This window comes from Triturus cristatus, chromosome 1_1 (genome assembly GCF_964204655.1).
Source record: "Triturus cristatus chromosome 1_1, aTriCri1.1, whole genome shotgun sequence".
Classification (NCBI taxonomy): domain Eukaryota; kingdom Metazoa; phylum Chordata; class Amphibia; order Caudata; family Salamandridae; genus Triturus; species Triturus cristatus.
The window spans coordinates 717,999,633-718,012,103 of record NC_140579.1 but is presented as its reverse complement, the minus strand read 5'-3'; positions in this window follow the sequence as shown (position 1 = coordinate 718,012,103).

Here is a 12,471-nt window from a genome sequence, read left to right as displayed (position 1 = left end):
GGTGGTGTTTCGGAGTTTAGGGCAGTGTAGGGGGTCGTGCAGGGGGTGGCGTTTCAGGGTTTGGGGCAGTGCAGTGCTGTTCGAGTAGTGTAGGGGGTCGTTTTGGGGGTGGTTTAGGGTTTAGGGCAGTGCAGTGGTGTTCGGGCAGTGTAGGGGGTCGTGCTGGGGGTGGTGTTTCAGGGTTTAGGGCAGTGCAGGGGTGTTCAGACAGTGTAGGGGGTCTTGCTGGGGGTGGTGTTTCAGGGTTTAGGGTAGTGCAGTGGTGTTCGGACAGTGTACGGGGTCGTGCTGGGGGTGGTGTTTCAGGGTTTAGGGCAGGGCAGTGGTGTTCGGGCAGTGTATGAGGTCGTGCTGGGGGTGGTGATTCAGGGTTTAGGGCAGTGCAGTGTTGTTCGGGCAGTGTAGGAGGTCATGCTTGGGGTGGTGTTTCAGGGTTTAGGGCAGTGTAGGGGGTGTTGCTGGGGGTGGTGTTTCAGGGTTTAGGGTAGTGCAGTGGTGTTCGGGCAGTGGAGGGGTCTTGCTGGGGGTGGTGTTTCAGGGGTTACGGCAGTGCAGTGGTGTTCGGGCAGTGTAGGGGGGTCGTGCTGGGGCTGGTGTTTCGGGCAGTGGTGTTCGGGCAGTGTAGGGGGTCGTGCTGGGGTGGTGTTTCGGGGTTTAGGGCAGTGGTTTTCGGGCAGTGTAGGGGGTCGTGCTTGGGATGGTCTTTCAGGGTTTAAGGCAGTGCAGTGGTGTTCGGGCAGTGTAGGGGGTCGTACTGGGGGTGGTGTTTCAGGGTTTAGGGCAGTGCAGTGGTGTTCGGGCAGTGTACGGCGTCGTGCTGGGGGTGGTGTTTCAGGGTTTAGGGCAGTGCAGTGGTGTTCGGGCAGTGTAGGGGTCGTGCTGGGGGTGGTGTTTCAGGGTATAGGGCAGTGCAGTGGTGTTCAGGCAGTGTAGGGTCGTGCAGGGGTGGTGTTTCAGGGGTTAGGGCAGTGGTGTTCGGGCAGTGTAGGGGGTCGTGCAGGGGGTGGTGTTTCAGGGTTTAGGGCAGTGGTGTTCGGGCAGTGTATGGGTCGTGCTGGGGCTGGTGTTTCAGGGTTTAGGGCAGTGCAGTGGTGTTCGGGCAGTGTAGGGGGTCTTGTTGGAGTGTGGTGTTTCAGGGTTTAGTGCAGTGTTGTTTGGGCAACGTAGGGGGTCGTGCTGGGACTGGTGTTTCAGGGTTTAGGGCAAACCAGTGGAGTTCGTGAAGTGTAGGGGGTCGTGCTGGGGGTGGTCTTTCAGGGTATAGGGCAGTGCAGTGGTGTTCGGGCAGTGTAGGGGGTCGTGCAGGGGGTGGTGTTTCAGGGTATAGGGCAGTGCAGTGGTGTTCGGGCAGTGTAGGGGGTCGTGCAGGGGGTGGTGTTTCAGGGTTTAGGGCAGTGCAGTGGTGTTCGGGCAGTGTAGGGGGTCATGCTGGGGGTGGTTTTTCAGGATTTAGGGCAGTGGTGTTCGGGCCATGTAGGGGATCGTTCTGGGGCTGGTGTTTCAGGATTTAGGTTAGTGCCATGGTGTTCGGGCAGTGTAGGGGGTTGTGCTGGGGCTGGTTTTTCAAGGTTTACGGCAGTGCAGTGGTGTTCGGGTAGTGTAGGGGGTCGTGCTGGGGATGGTGTTTCAGGGTTTAGGGCAGTGATGTTCGGGTAGTGTAGGGGGTCGTGCTGGGGGTGATGTTTCGGGGTTTAGGGCAGTGGTGTTCAGGCAGTGTACGGGGTCTTGCTGGGGGTGGTGTTTCAGGGTTTAGGGCAGTGCAGTGGTGTTCAGGCAGCGTAGCGGGTCTTGCTGGGGGTGGTGTTTCATGGTATAGGGCAGTGCAGTGGTGTTCGGCAGTGTACGGGGTCGTGCTGGGGTTGGTGTTTCAGGGTTTAGGGCAGGGCAGTGGTGTTCGGGCAGTGTAGGGGGTCGTGCTCGGGGTGGTGATTCAGGGTTTAGGGCAGTGCAGTGTTGTTCGGGCAGTGTAGGGGGTCATGCTTGGGTTGGTGTTTCAGGGTTTAGGGCAGTGTAGGGGGACTTGCTAGGGGTGGTGTTTCAGGGTTTAGGGCAGTGCAGTGGTGTTCGGGCACTGTAGGGGGTCTTGCTGGGGGTGGTGTTTCAGGGTCTACGGCAGTGCAGTGGTGTTCGAGCAGTGTAGGGGTCGTGCTGGGGGTGGTGTTTTATGGTTTAGGGCAGTGCAGTGGTGTTCGGGTAGTGTAGGGGGTCGTGCTGGGGTGGTGTTTCAGGGTTTAGGGCAGTGCAGGGGTGTTCGGGCAGTGTAGGGGGGTCGTGCTGGGGCTGGTGTTTTGGGGTTTAGGGCAGTGGTGTTTGGGCAGTGTAGGGGGTCATGCTGGGGTGGTGTTTCGGGGTTTAGGGCAGTGGTGTTCGGGCAGTGTAGGGGGTCTTGCTGGGGGTGGTGTTTCAGGGTTTAGGGCAGTGCAGTGGTGTTCGGGCAGTGTAGGGGTCGTGCTGGGGCTGGTGTTTCAGGGTTTAGGGCAGAGAAGTGGTGTTCGTCCAGTTTAGGGGGTCGTGCTGGGGGTGGTGTTTCAGGGCTTAAGACAGTGCACCGGTGTTTGGGCAGTGTAGAGGGTCGTGCTGGGGTAGTGTTTTAGGGTTTAGGGCAGTGTAGGGGGTCGTGCTGGGGTGGTGTTTCAGGGTTTAGAGCAGTGCAGTGGTGTTCGGACAGTGTAGGGGGTCAAGCTGAGGCTGGTGTTTCAGGGTTTAGGGCAGTGCAGTGGTGTTTCGGCAGTGTAGAGGGTCTTGCTGGGGGTGGTGTTTCAGGGTTTAGGACAGTGTAGTGGTATTCGGGCAGTGTAGGGGGTCGTGCTGGGGTAGTGTTTTAGGGCTTAGGACAGTGCAGTGGTGTTTGGGCAGTGTAGGGGGTCGTGCTGGGGCTGGTGTTTCAGGGTTTGGGGCAGTGCAGTGGTGTTCAGCCAGTGTAGGGGTCGTGCTGGGGCTGGTATTTCAGGGTTTAGGGCAGTGCAGTGGTGTTCGTCCAGTTTAGGGGGTCATGCTGGGGGTGGTGTTTCAGGGTTTAAGACAGTGCACCGGTGTTTGGGCAGTGTAGAGGGTCGTGCTGGCGTAGTGTTTTAGGGTTTAGGGCAGTGTAGGGGGTCGTGCTGGGGTAGTGTTTCAGGGTTTAGAGCAGTGCAGTGGTGTTCGGACAGTGTAGGGGGTCGAGCTGAGGCTGGTGTTTCAGGGTTTAGGGCAGTGCAGTGGTGTTTCGGCAGTGTAGAGGGTCTTGCTGGGGGTGGTGTTTCAGGGTTTAGGACAGTGTAGTGGTATTCGGGCAGTGTAGGGGGTCGTGCTGGGGTAGTGTTTTAGGGCTTAGGACAGTGCAGTGGTGTTTGGGCAGTGTAGGGGGTCGTGCTGGGGCTGGTGTTTCAGGGTTTAGGGCAGTGCAGTGGTGTTCAGGCAGTGTAGGGGTCGTGCTGGGGCTGGTATTTCAGGGTTTAGGGCAGTGCAGTGGTGTTCGGGCAGTGTAGGGGGTTGTGCTGGGGCTGGTGTTTCAGGGTTTAGGGCAGTGGTGTTCGGGCCATGTAGGGGGGTCTTGCTGGGGGTGATGTTTCAGGTTTTAGGGCAGTGGTGTTCGAGCAGTGTAGGGGGTCTTGCAGGGGGTGGTGTTTCAGGGTTTAGGGCAGTGGCGTTCGGGCAGTGTAGGGGGTCTTGCAGGGGGTGGTGTTTCAGGGTTTAGGGCAGTGGTGTTGGGGCAGTGTAGGCGGTCGTGCTGGAGGTGGTGTTTCAAGGTTTAGGGTAGTGCAGTGGTATTCGGGAAGTGTAGCGGGTCGTGCTGGGGCTGGTGTTTCAGGGTTTAGGGCAGTGCAGTGGTGTTCGGGCAGTGTAGGGGGTCTTGTTGGAGTGTGGTGTTTCAGGGTTTAGTGCAGTGTTGTTTGGGCAACGTAGGGGGTCGTGCTGGCACTGGTGTTTCAGGGTTTAGGGCAAAGCAGTGGTGTTCGTGCAGTGTAGGGGGTCATGCTGGGGGTGGTGTTTCAGGGTTTAGGGCAGTGCAGTGGTGTTCAGGCAGTGTAGGGGTCGTGCTGGCGCTGGTATTTCAGGGTTTAGGGCAGTGCAGTGGTGTTCGGGCAGTGTAGGGGGTTGTGCTGGGGCTGGTGTTTCAGGGTTTAGGGCAGTGGTGTTCGGGCCATGTAGGGGGGTCTTGCTGGGGGTGATGTTTCAGGTTTTAGGGCAGTGGTGTTCGAGCAGTGTAGGGGATCTTGCAGGGGGTGGTGTTTCAGGGTTTAGGGCAGTGGTGTTCGGGCAGTGTAGGGGGTCTTGCAGGGGGTGGTGTTTCAGGGTTTAGGGCAGTGCGTTGGTGTTCGGGCAGTGTAGGGGTCATGCTTAGGGTGGTGTTTCAGGCTTTAGGGCAGTGGTGTTCGGGCAGTGTAGGCGGTCGTGCTGGAGGTGGTGTTTCAAGGTTTAGGGTAGTGCAGTGGTATTCGGGAAGTGTAGCGGGTCGTGCTGGGGCTGGTGTTTCAGGGTTTAGGGCAGTGCAGTGGTGTTCGGGCAGTGTAGGGGGTCTTGTTGGAGTGTGGTGTTTCAGGGTTTAGTGCAGTGTTGTTTGGGCAACGTAGGGGGTCATGCTGGGACTGGTGTTTCAGGGTTTAGGGCAAAGCAGTGGTGTTCGTGCAGTGTAGGGGGTCGTGCTGGGGGTGGTGTTTCAGGGTATAGGGCAGTGCAGTGGTGTTCGGGCAGTGTAGGGGGTCGTGCAGGGGGTGGTGTTTCAGGGTATAGGGCAGTGCAGTGGTGTTCGGGCAGTGTAGAGGGTCGTGCAGGGGGTGGTGTTTCAGGGTTTAGGGCAGTGCAGTGGTGTTCGGGCAGTGTAGGGGGTCATGCTGGGGGTGGTTTTTCAGGCTTTAGGGCAGTGGTGTTCGGGCCGTGTAGGGGGTCGTTCTGGGGCTGGTGTTTCAGGATTTAGGGCAGTGCCATGGTGTTCGGGCAGTGTAGGGGGTTGTGCTGGGGCTGGTTTTTCAGGGTTTATGGCAGTTCAGTGGTGTTCGGGTAGTGTAGGGGGTCGTGCTGGGGATGGTGTTTCAGGGTTTAGGGCAGTGATGTTCGGGTAGTGTAGGGGGTCGTGCTGGGGGTGATGTTTCGGGGTTTAGGGCAGTGGTGTTCAGGCAGTGTACGGGGTCTTGCTGGGGGTGGTGTTTCAGGGTTTAGGGCAGTGCAGTGGTATTCGGTCAGTGTAGGGGTTCTTGCTGGGGGTGGTGTTTCTGGGTTTAGGGCAGTGCAGTGGTGTTCGGGCAGTGTACGGGGTCGTGCTGGGGTTGGTGTTTCAGGGTTTAGGGCAGGGCAGTGGTGTTCGGGCAGTGTAGGGGGTCGTGCTCGGGGTGGTGATTCAGGGTTTAGGGCAGTACAGTGTTGTTCGGGCAGTGTAGGGGGTCATGCTTGGGTTGGTGTTTCAGGGTTTAGGGCAGTGTAGGGGGACTTGCTAGGGGTGGTGTTTCAGGGTTTAGGGCAGTGCAGTGGTGTTCGGGCACTGTAGGGGGTCTTGCTGGAGGTGGTGTTTCAGGGTTTACGGCAGTGCAGTGGTGTTCGAGCAGTGTAGGGGGTCGTGCTGGGGGTGGTGTTTTAGGGTTTAGGGCAGTGCAGTGGTGTTCGGGTAGTGTAGGGGGTCGTGCTGGGGCTGGTGTTTCGGGGTTTAGGGCAGTGGTGTTTGGGCAGTGTAGGGGGTCATGCTGGGGTGGTGTTTAGGGCAGTGGTGTTCCGGCAGTGTAGGGGGTCTTGCTGGGGGTGGTGTTTCAGGGTTTAGGGCAGTGCAGTGGTGTTCGGGCAGTGTAGGGGTCGTGCTGGGGCTGGTGTTTCAGGGTTTAGGGCAGAGAAGTGGTGTTCGTCCAGTTTAGGGGTTCGTGCTGGGGCTGGTGTTTCAGGGTTTAAGACAGTGCACCGGTGTTTGGGCAGTGTAGAGGGTCGTGCTGGGGTAGTGTTTTAGGGTTTAGGGCAGTGTAGGGGGTCGTGCTGGGGTGGTGTTTCAGGGTTTAGAGCAGTGCAGTGGTGTTCGGACAGTGTAGGGGGTCGAGCTGAGGCTGGTGTTTCAGGGTTTAGGGCAGTGCAGTGGTGTTTCGGCAGTGTAGAGGGTCTTGCTGGGGGTGGTGTTTCAGGGTTTAGGACAGTGCAGTGGTATTCGGGCAGTGTAGGGGGTCGTGCTGGGGTAGTGTTTTATGGTTTAGGATAGTGCAGTGGTGTTTGGGCAGTGTAGGGGGTCGTGCTGGGGCTGGTGTTTCAGGGTTTAGGGCAGTGCAGTGGTGTTCAGGCAGTGTAGGGGTCGGGCTGGGACTGGTGTTTCAGGGTTTAGGGCAGTGCAGTGGTGTTCGGGCAGTGTAGGGGTTTGTGCTGGGGCTGGTGTTTCAGGGTTTAGGGCAGTGGTGTTCGGGCAGTGTAGGGGGGTCTTGCTGGGGGTGATGTTTCAGGTTTTAGGGCAGTGGTGTTCGAGCAGTGTAGGGGGTCTTGCTGGGGGTAGTGTTTCAGGGTTTAGGGCAGTGCAGTGGTGTTTGGGCAGTGTAGGGGGTCATGGTGGGGGTGGTGTTTCAGGCTTTAGGGCAGTGGTGTTTGGGCAGGGAAGGGAGTTGTGCTGGGGCTGGTGTTTCAGGGTTTAGGGCAGTGCAGTGGTGCTCGGGCAGTGTAGGGGGTCGTGCTGGGGCTAGTGTTTGAGGGTTTAGGGCAGTGAAGTGTTTTTCGGGCAGTGTAGGGGTCGTGCTGGGGCTGGTGATTCATGGTTTAGGGCAGAGCAGTTGTGTTCGGGCAGTGTAAGGGGTAGTGCTGGGGCTGGTGTTTCAGGGTTTAGGGCAGAGCAGTAGTGTGTGGGCAGAGTAGGGGTCATGCTGGGGGTGGTGTTTCAGGGTTTAGGGCAGAGCAGTAGTGTGTGGGCAGAGTAGGGGTCATGCTGGGGGTGGTGTTACAGGGTTTAGGGCAAACCAGTGGTGTTCGCACAATCTAGAGGGTCGTGCTAGGGGTGGTGTTTCAGGGTTTAGGGCAGTGGTGTTTGGGCAGTGTAGGGGTCGTGCTGGGGGTGGTGTTTTATGGTTTAGGGCAGTGCAGTGGTGTTCGGGTAGTGTAGGGGGTCGTGCTGGGGTGGTGTTTTAGGGTTTAGGGCAGTGCAGGGGTGTTCGGGCAGTGTAGGGGGGTCGTGCTGGGGCTGGTGTTTCGGGGTTTAGGGCAGTGGTGTTTGGGCAGTGTAGGGGGTCATGCTGGGGTGGTGTTTCGGGGTTTAGGGCAGTGGTGTTCGGGCAGTGTAGGGGGTCTTGCTGGGGGTGGTGTTTCAGGGTTTAGGGCAGTGCAGTGGTGTTCGGGCAGTGTAGGGGTCGTGCTGGGGCTGGTGTTTCAGGGTTTAGGGCAGAGAAGTGGTGTTCGTCCAGTTTAGGGGGTCGTGCTGGGGGTGGTGTTTCAGGGCTTAAGACAGTGCACCGGTGTTTGGGCAGTGTAGAGGGTCGTGCTGGGGTAGTGTTTTAGGGTTTAGGGCAGTGTAGGGGGTCGTGCTGGGGTGGTGTTTCAGGGTTTAGAGCAGTGCAGTGGTGTTCGGACAGTGTAGGGGGTCAAGCTGAGGCTGGTGTTTCAGGGTTTAGGGCAGTGCAGTGGTGTTTCGGCAGTGTAGAGGGTCTTGCTGGGGGTGGTGTTTCAGGGTTTAGGACAGTGTAGTGGTATTCGGGCAGTGTAGGGGGTCGTGCTGGGGTAGTGTTTTAGGGCTTAGGACAGTGCAGTGGTGTTTGGGCAGTGTAGGGGGTCGTGCTGGGGCTGGTGTTTCAGGGTTTGGGGCAGTGCAGTGGTGTTCAGCCAGTGTAGGGGTCGTGCTGGGGCTGGTATTTCAGGGTTTAGGGCAGTGCAGTGGTGTTCGGGCAGTGTAGGGGGTTGTGCTGGGGCTGGTGTTTCAGGGTTTAGGGCAGTGGTGTTCGGGCCATGTAGGGGGGTCTTGCGGGCGTGATGTTTCAGGTTTTAGGGCAGTGGTGTTCGAGCAGTGTAGGGGGTCTTGCTGGGGGTAGTGTTTCAGGGTTTAGGGCAGTGGAGTGATGTTTGGGCAGTGTAGGGGGTCATGCTGGGGTGGTGTTTCGGGGTTTAGGGCAGTGGTGTTCGGGCAGTGTAGGGGATCTTGCTGGGGGTCGTGTTTCAGGGTTTAGGGCAGTGCAGTGGTGTTCGGGCAGTGTAGGGGTCGTGCTGGGGCTGGTGTTTCAGGGTTTAGGGCAGAGAAGTGGTGTTCGTCCAGTTTAGGGGGTCATGCTGGGGGTGGTGTTTCAGGGTTTAAGACAGTGCACCGGTGTTTGGGCAGTGTAGAGGGTCGTGCTGGGGTAGTGTTTTAGGGTTTAGGGCAGTGTAGGGGGTCGTGCTGGGGTAGTGTTTCAGGGTTTAGAGCAGTGCAGTGGTGTTCGGACAGTGTAGGGGGTCGAGCTGAGGCTGGTGTTTCAGGGTTTAGGGCAGTGCAGTGGTGTTTCGGCAGTGTAGAGGGTCTTGCTGGGGGTGGTGTTTCAGGGATTAGGACAGTGTAGTGGTATTCGGGCAGTGTAGGGGGTCGTGCTGGGGTAGTGTTTTAGGGCTTAGGACAGTGCAGTGGTGTTTGGGCAGTGTAGGGGGTCGTGCTGGGGCTGGTGTTTCAGGGTTTAGGGCAGTGCAGTGGTGTTCAGGCAGTGTAGGGGTCGTGCTGGGGCTGGTATTTCAGTGTTTAGGGCAGTGCAGTGGTGTTCGGGCAGTGTAGGGGGTTGTGCTGGGGCTGGTGTTTCAGGGTTTAGGGCAGTGGTGTTCGGGCCATGTAGGGGGGTCTTGCTGGGGGTGATGTTTCAGGTTTTAGGGCAGTGGTGTTCGAGCAGTGTAGGGGGTCTTGCAGGGGGTGGTGTTTCAGGGTTTAGGGCAGTGGCGTTCGGGCAGTGTAGGGGGTCTTGCAGGGGGTGGTGTTTCAGGGTTTAGGGCAGTGGTGTTGGGGCAGTGTAGGCGGTCGTGCTGGAGGTGGTGTTTCAAGGTTTAGGGTAGTGCAGTGGTATTCGTGAAGTGTAGCGGGTCGTGCTGGGGCTGGTGTTTCAGGGTTTAGGGCAGTGCAGTGGTGTTCGGGCAGTGTAGGGGGTCTTGTTGGAGTGTGGTGTTTCAGGGTTTAGTGCAGTGTTGTTTGGGCAACGTAGGGGGTCGTGCTGGCACTGGTGTTTCAGGGTTTAGGGCAAAGCAGTGGTGTTCGTGCAGTGTAGGGGGTCATGCTGGGGGTGGTGTTTCAGGGTTTAGGGCAGTGCAGTGGTGTTCAGGCAGTGTAGGGGTCGTGCTGGGGCTGGTATTTCAGGGTTTAGGGCAGTGCAGTGGTGTTCGGGCAGTGTAGGGTTTGTGCTGGGGCTGGTGTTTCAGGGTTTAGGGCAGTGGTGTTCGGGCCATGTAGGGGGGTCTTGCTGGGGGTGATGTTTCAGGTTTTAGGGCAGTGGTGTTCGAGCAGTGTAGGGGGTCTTGCAGGGGGTGGTGTTTCAGGGTTTAGGGCAGTGGTGTTCGGGCAGTGTAGGGGGTCTTGCAGGGGGTGGTGTTTCAGGGTTTAGGGCAGTGCGTTGGTGTTCGGGCAGTGTAGGGGTCATGCTTGGGGTGGTGTTTCAGGCTTTAGGGCCGTGGTGTTCGGGCAGTGTAGGCGGTCGTGCTGGAGGTGGTGTTTCAAGGTTTAGGGTAGTGCAGTGGTATTCGGGAAGTGTAGCGGGTCGTGCTGGGCCTGGTGTTTCAGGGTTTAGGGCAGTGCAGTGGTGTTCGGGCAGTGTAGGGGGTCTTGTTGGAGTGTGGTGTTTCAGGGTTTAGTGCAGTGTTGTTTGGGCAACGTAGGGGGTCGTGCTGGGACTGGTGTTTCAGGGTTTAGGGCAAAGCAGTGGTGTTCGTGCAGTGTAGGGGGTCGTGCTGGGGGTGGTGTTTCAGGGTATAGGGCAGTGCAGTGGTGTTCGGGCAGTGTAGGGGGTCGTGCAGGGGGTGGTGTTTCAGGGTATAGGGCAGTGCAGTGGTGTTCGGGCAGTGTAGGGGGTCGTGCAGGGGGTGGTGTTTCAGGGTTTAGGGCAGTGCAGTGGTGTTCGGGCAGTGTAGGGGGTCATGCTGGGGGTGGTTTTTCAGGCTTTAGGGCAGTGGTGTTCGGGCCGTGTAGGGGGTCGTTCTGGGGCTGGTGTTTCAGGATTTAGGGCAGTGCCATGGTGTTCGGGCAGTGTAGGGGGTTGTGCTGGGGCTGGTTTTTCAGGGTTTACGGCAGTGCAGTGGTGTTCGGGTAGTGTAGGGGGTCGTGCTGGGGATGGTGTTTCAGGGTTTAGGGCAGTGATGTTCGGGTAGTGTAGGGGGTCGTGCTGGGGGTGATGTTTCGGGGTTTAGGGCAGTGGTGTTCAGGCAGTGTACGGGGTCTTGCTGGGGGTGGTGTTTCAGGGTTTAGGGCAGTGCAGTGGTGTTCAGGCAGTGTAGGGGGTCTTGCTGGGGGTGGTGTTTCAGGGTTTAGGGCAGTGCAGTGGTGTTCGGGCAGTGTACGGGGTCGTGCTGGGGTTGGTGTTTCAGGGTTTAGGGCAGTGCAGTGGTGTTCAGGCAGTGTAGGGGTCGTGCTGCGGCTGGTATTTCAGGGTTTAGTGCAGTGCAGTGGTGTTCGGGCAGTGTAGGGGGTCTTGCTGGGGGTGATGTTTCAGGTTTTAGGGCAGTGGTGTTCGAGCAGTGTAGGGGGTCTTGCTGGGGTAGTGTTTCAGGGTTTAGGGCAGTGGAGTGGTGTTTGGGCACTGTAGGGGGTCATGGTGGGGGTGGTGTTTCAGGCTTTAGGGCAGTGGTGTTTGGGCAGGGTAGGGAGTTGTGCAGGGGGTGGTGTTTTAGGGTTTAGGGCAGTGCAGTGATGTTCGGGTAGTTTAGGGGGTCGTGCTGGGGTGGTGTTTCAGGGTTTAGGGCAGTGCAGTGGTGTTCGGGCAGTGTAGGGGGGTCGTGCTGGGGCTGGTGTTTCGGGGTTTAGGGCAGTGGTGTTTGGGCAGTGTAGGGGGTCATGCTGGGGTGGTGTTTCGGGGTTTAGGGCAGTGGTGTTTGGGCAGTGTAGGGGGTCTTGCTGGGGGTGGTGTTTCAGGGTTTAGGGCAGTGCAGTGGTGTTTGGGCAGTGTAGGGGTCGTGCTGGGGCTGGTGTTTCAGGGTTTAGGGCAGAGAAGTGGTGTTCGTCCAGTTTAGGGGTCGTGCTGGGGGTGGTGTTTCAGGGTTTAAGACAGTGCACCGGTGTATGGGCAGTGTAGAGGGTCGTGCTGGGGTAGTGTTTTAGGGTTTAGGGCAGTGTAGGGGGTCGTGCTGGGGTGGTGTTTCAGGGTTTAGAGCAGTGCAGTGGTGTTCGGACAGTGTAGGGGGTCGAGCTGAGGCTGGTGTTTCAGGGTTTAGGGCAGTGCAGTGGTGTTCGGCAGTGTAGAGGGTCTTGCTGGGGGTGGTGTTTCAGGGTTTAGGACAGTGCAGTGGTATTCGGGCAGTGTAGGGGGTCGTGCTGGGGTAGTGTTTTAGGGCTTAGGACAGTGCATTGGTGTTTGGGCAGTGTAGGGGGTCGTGCTGGGGCTGGTGTTTCAGGGTTTAGGGCAGTGCAGTGGTGTTCAGGCAGTGTAGGGGTCGTGCTGGGGCTGGTATTTCAGGGTTTAGGGCAGTGCAGTGGTGTTCGGGCAGTGTAGGGGGTTGTGCTGGGGCTCGTGTTTCAGGGTTTAGGGCAGTGGTGTTCGGGCCGTGTAGGGGGGTCTTGCTGGGGGTGATGTTTAAGGTTTTAGGGCAGTGGTGTTCGAGCAGTGTAGGGGGTCTTGCTGGGGGTAGTGTTTCAGGGTTTAGGGCAGTGCAGTGGTGTTCGGGCAGTGTAGGGGGTTGTGCTGGGGCTGGTGTTTCAGGGTTTAGGGCAGTGGTGTTCGGGCAGTGTAGGGGGTTGTGCTGGGGCTGGTGTTTCAGGGTTTAGGGCAGTGGTGTTCAGGCCGTGTAGGGGGGTCTTGCTGGGGGTGATGTTTCAGGTTTTAGGGCAGTGGTGTTCGAGCAGTGTAGGGGGTCTTGCTGGGGGTAGTGTTTCAGGGTTTAGGGCAGTGGAGTGGTGTTTGGGCAGTGTAGGGGGTCATGGTGGGGGTGGTGTTTCAGGCTTTAGGGCAGTGGTGTTTGGGCAGGGTAGGGAGTTGTGCCGGGGCTGTTGTTTCAGGGTTTAGGGCAGTGCAGTGGTGTTCGGGCAGTGTAGGGGGTCTTGCTGGGGCTAGTGTTTCAGGGTTTAGGGCAGTGAAGTGGTTTTCGGGCAGTGTAGGGGTCGAGCTGGGGCTGGTGATTCAGGGTTTAGGGCAGAGCAGTTGTGTTCGGGCAGTGTAAGGGGTCGTGCTGGGGCTGGTGTTTCAGGGTTTAGGGCAGAGCAGTAGTGTGTGGGCAGAGTAGGGGTCATGCTGGGGGTGGTGTTTCAGGGTTTAGGGCAGAGCAGTAGTGTGTGGGCAGAGTAGGGGTTATGCTGGGGGTGGTGTTACAGGGTTTATGGCAAACCAGTGGTGTTCGCGCAATCTGGAGGGTCGTGCTGGGGTGGTGTTTCAGGGTATAGGGCAGTGCAGTGGT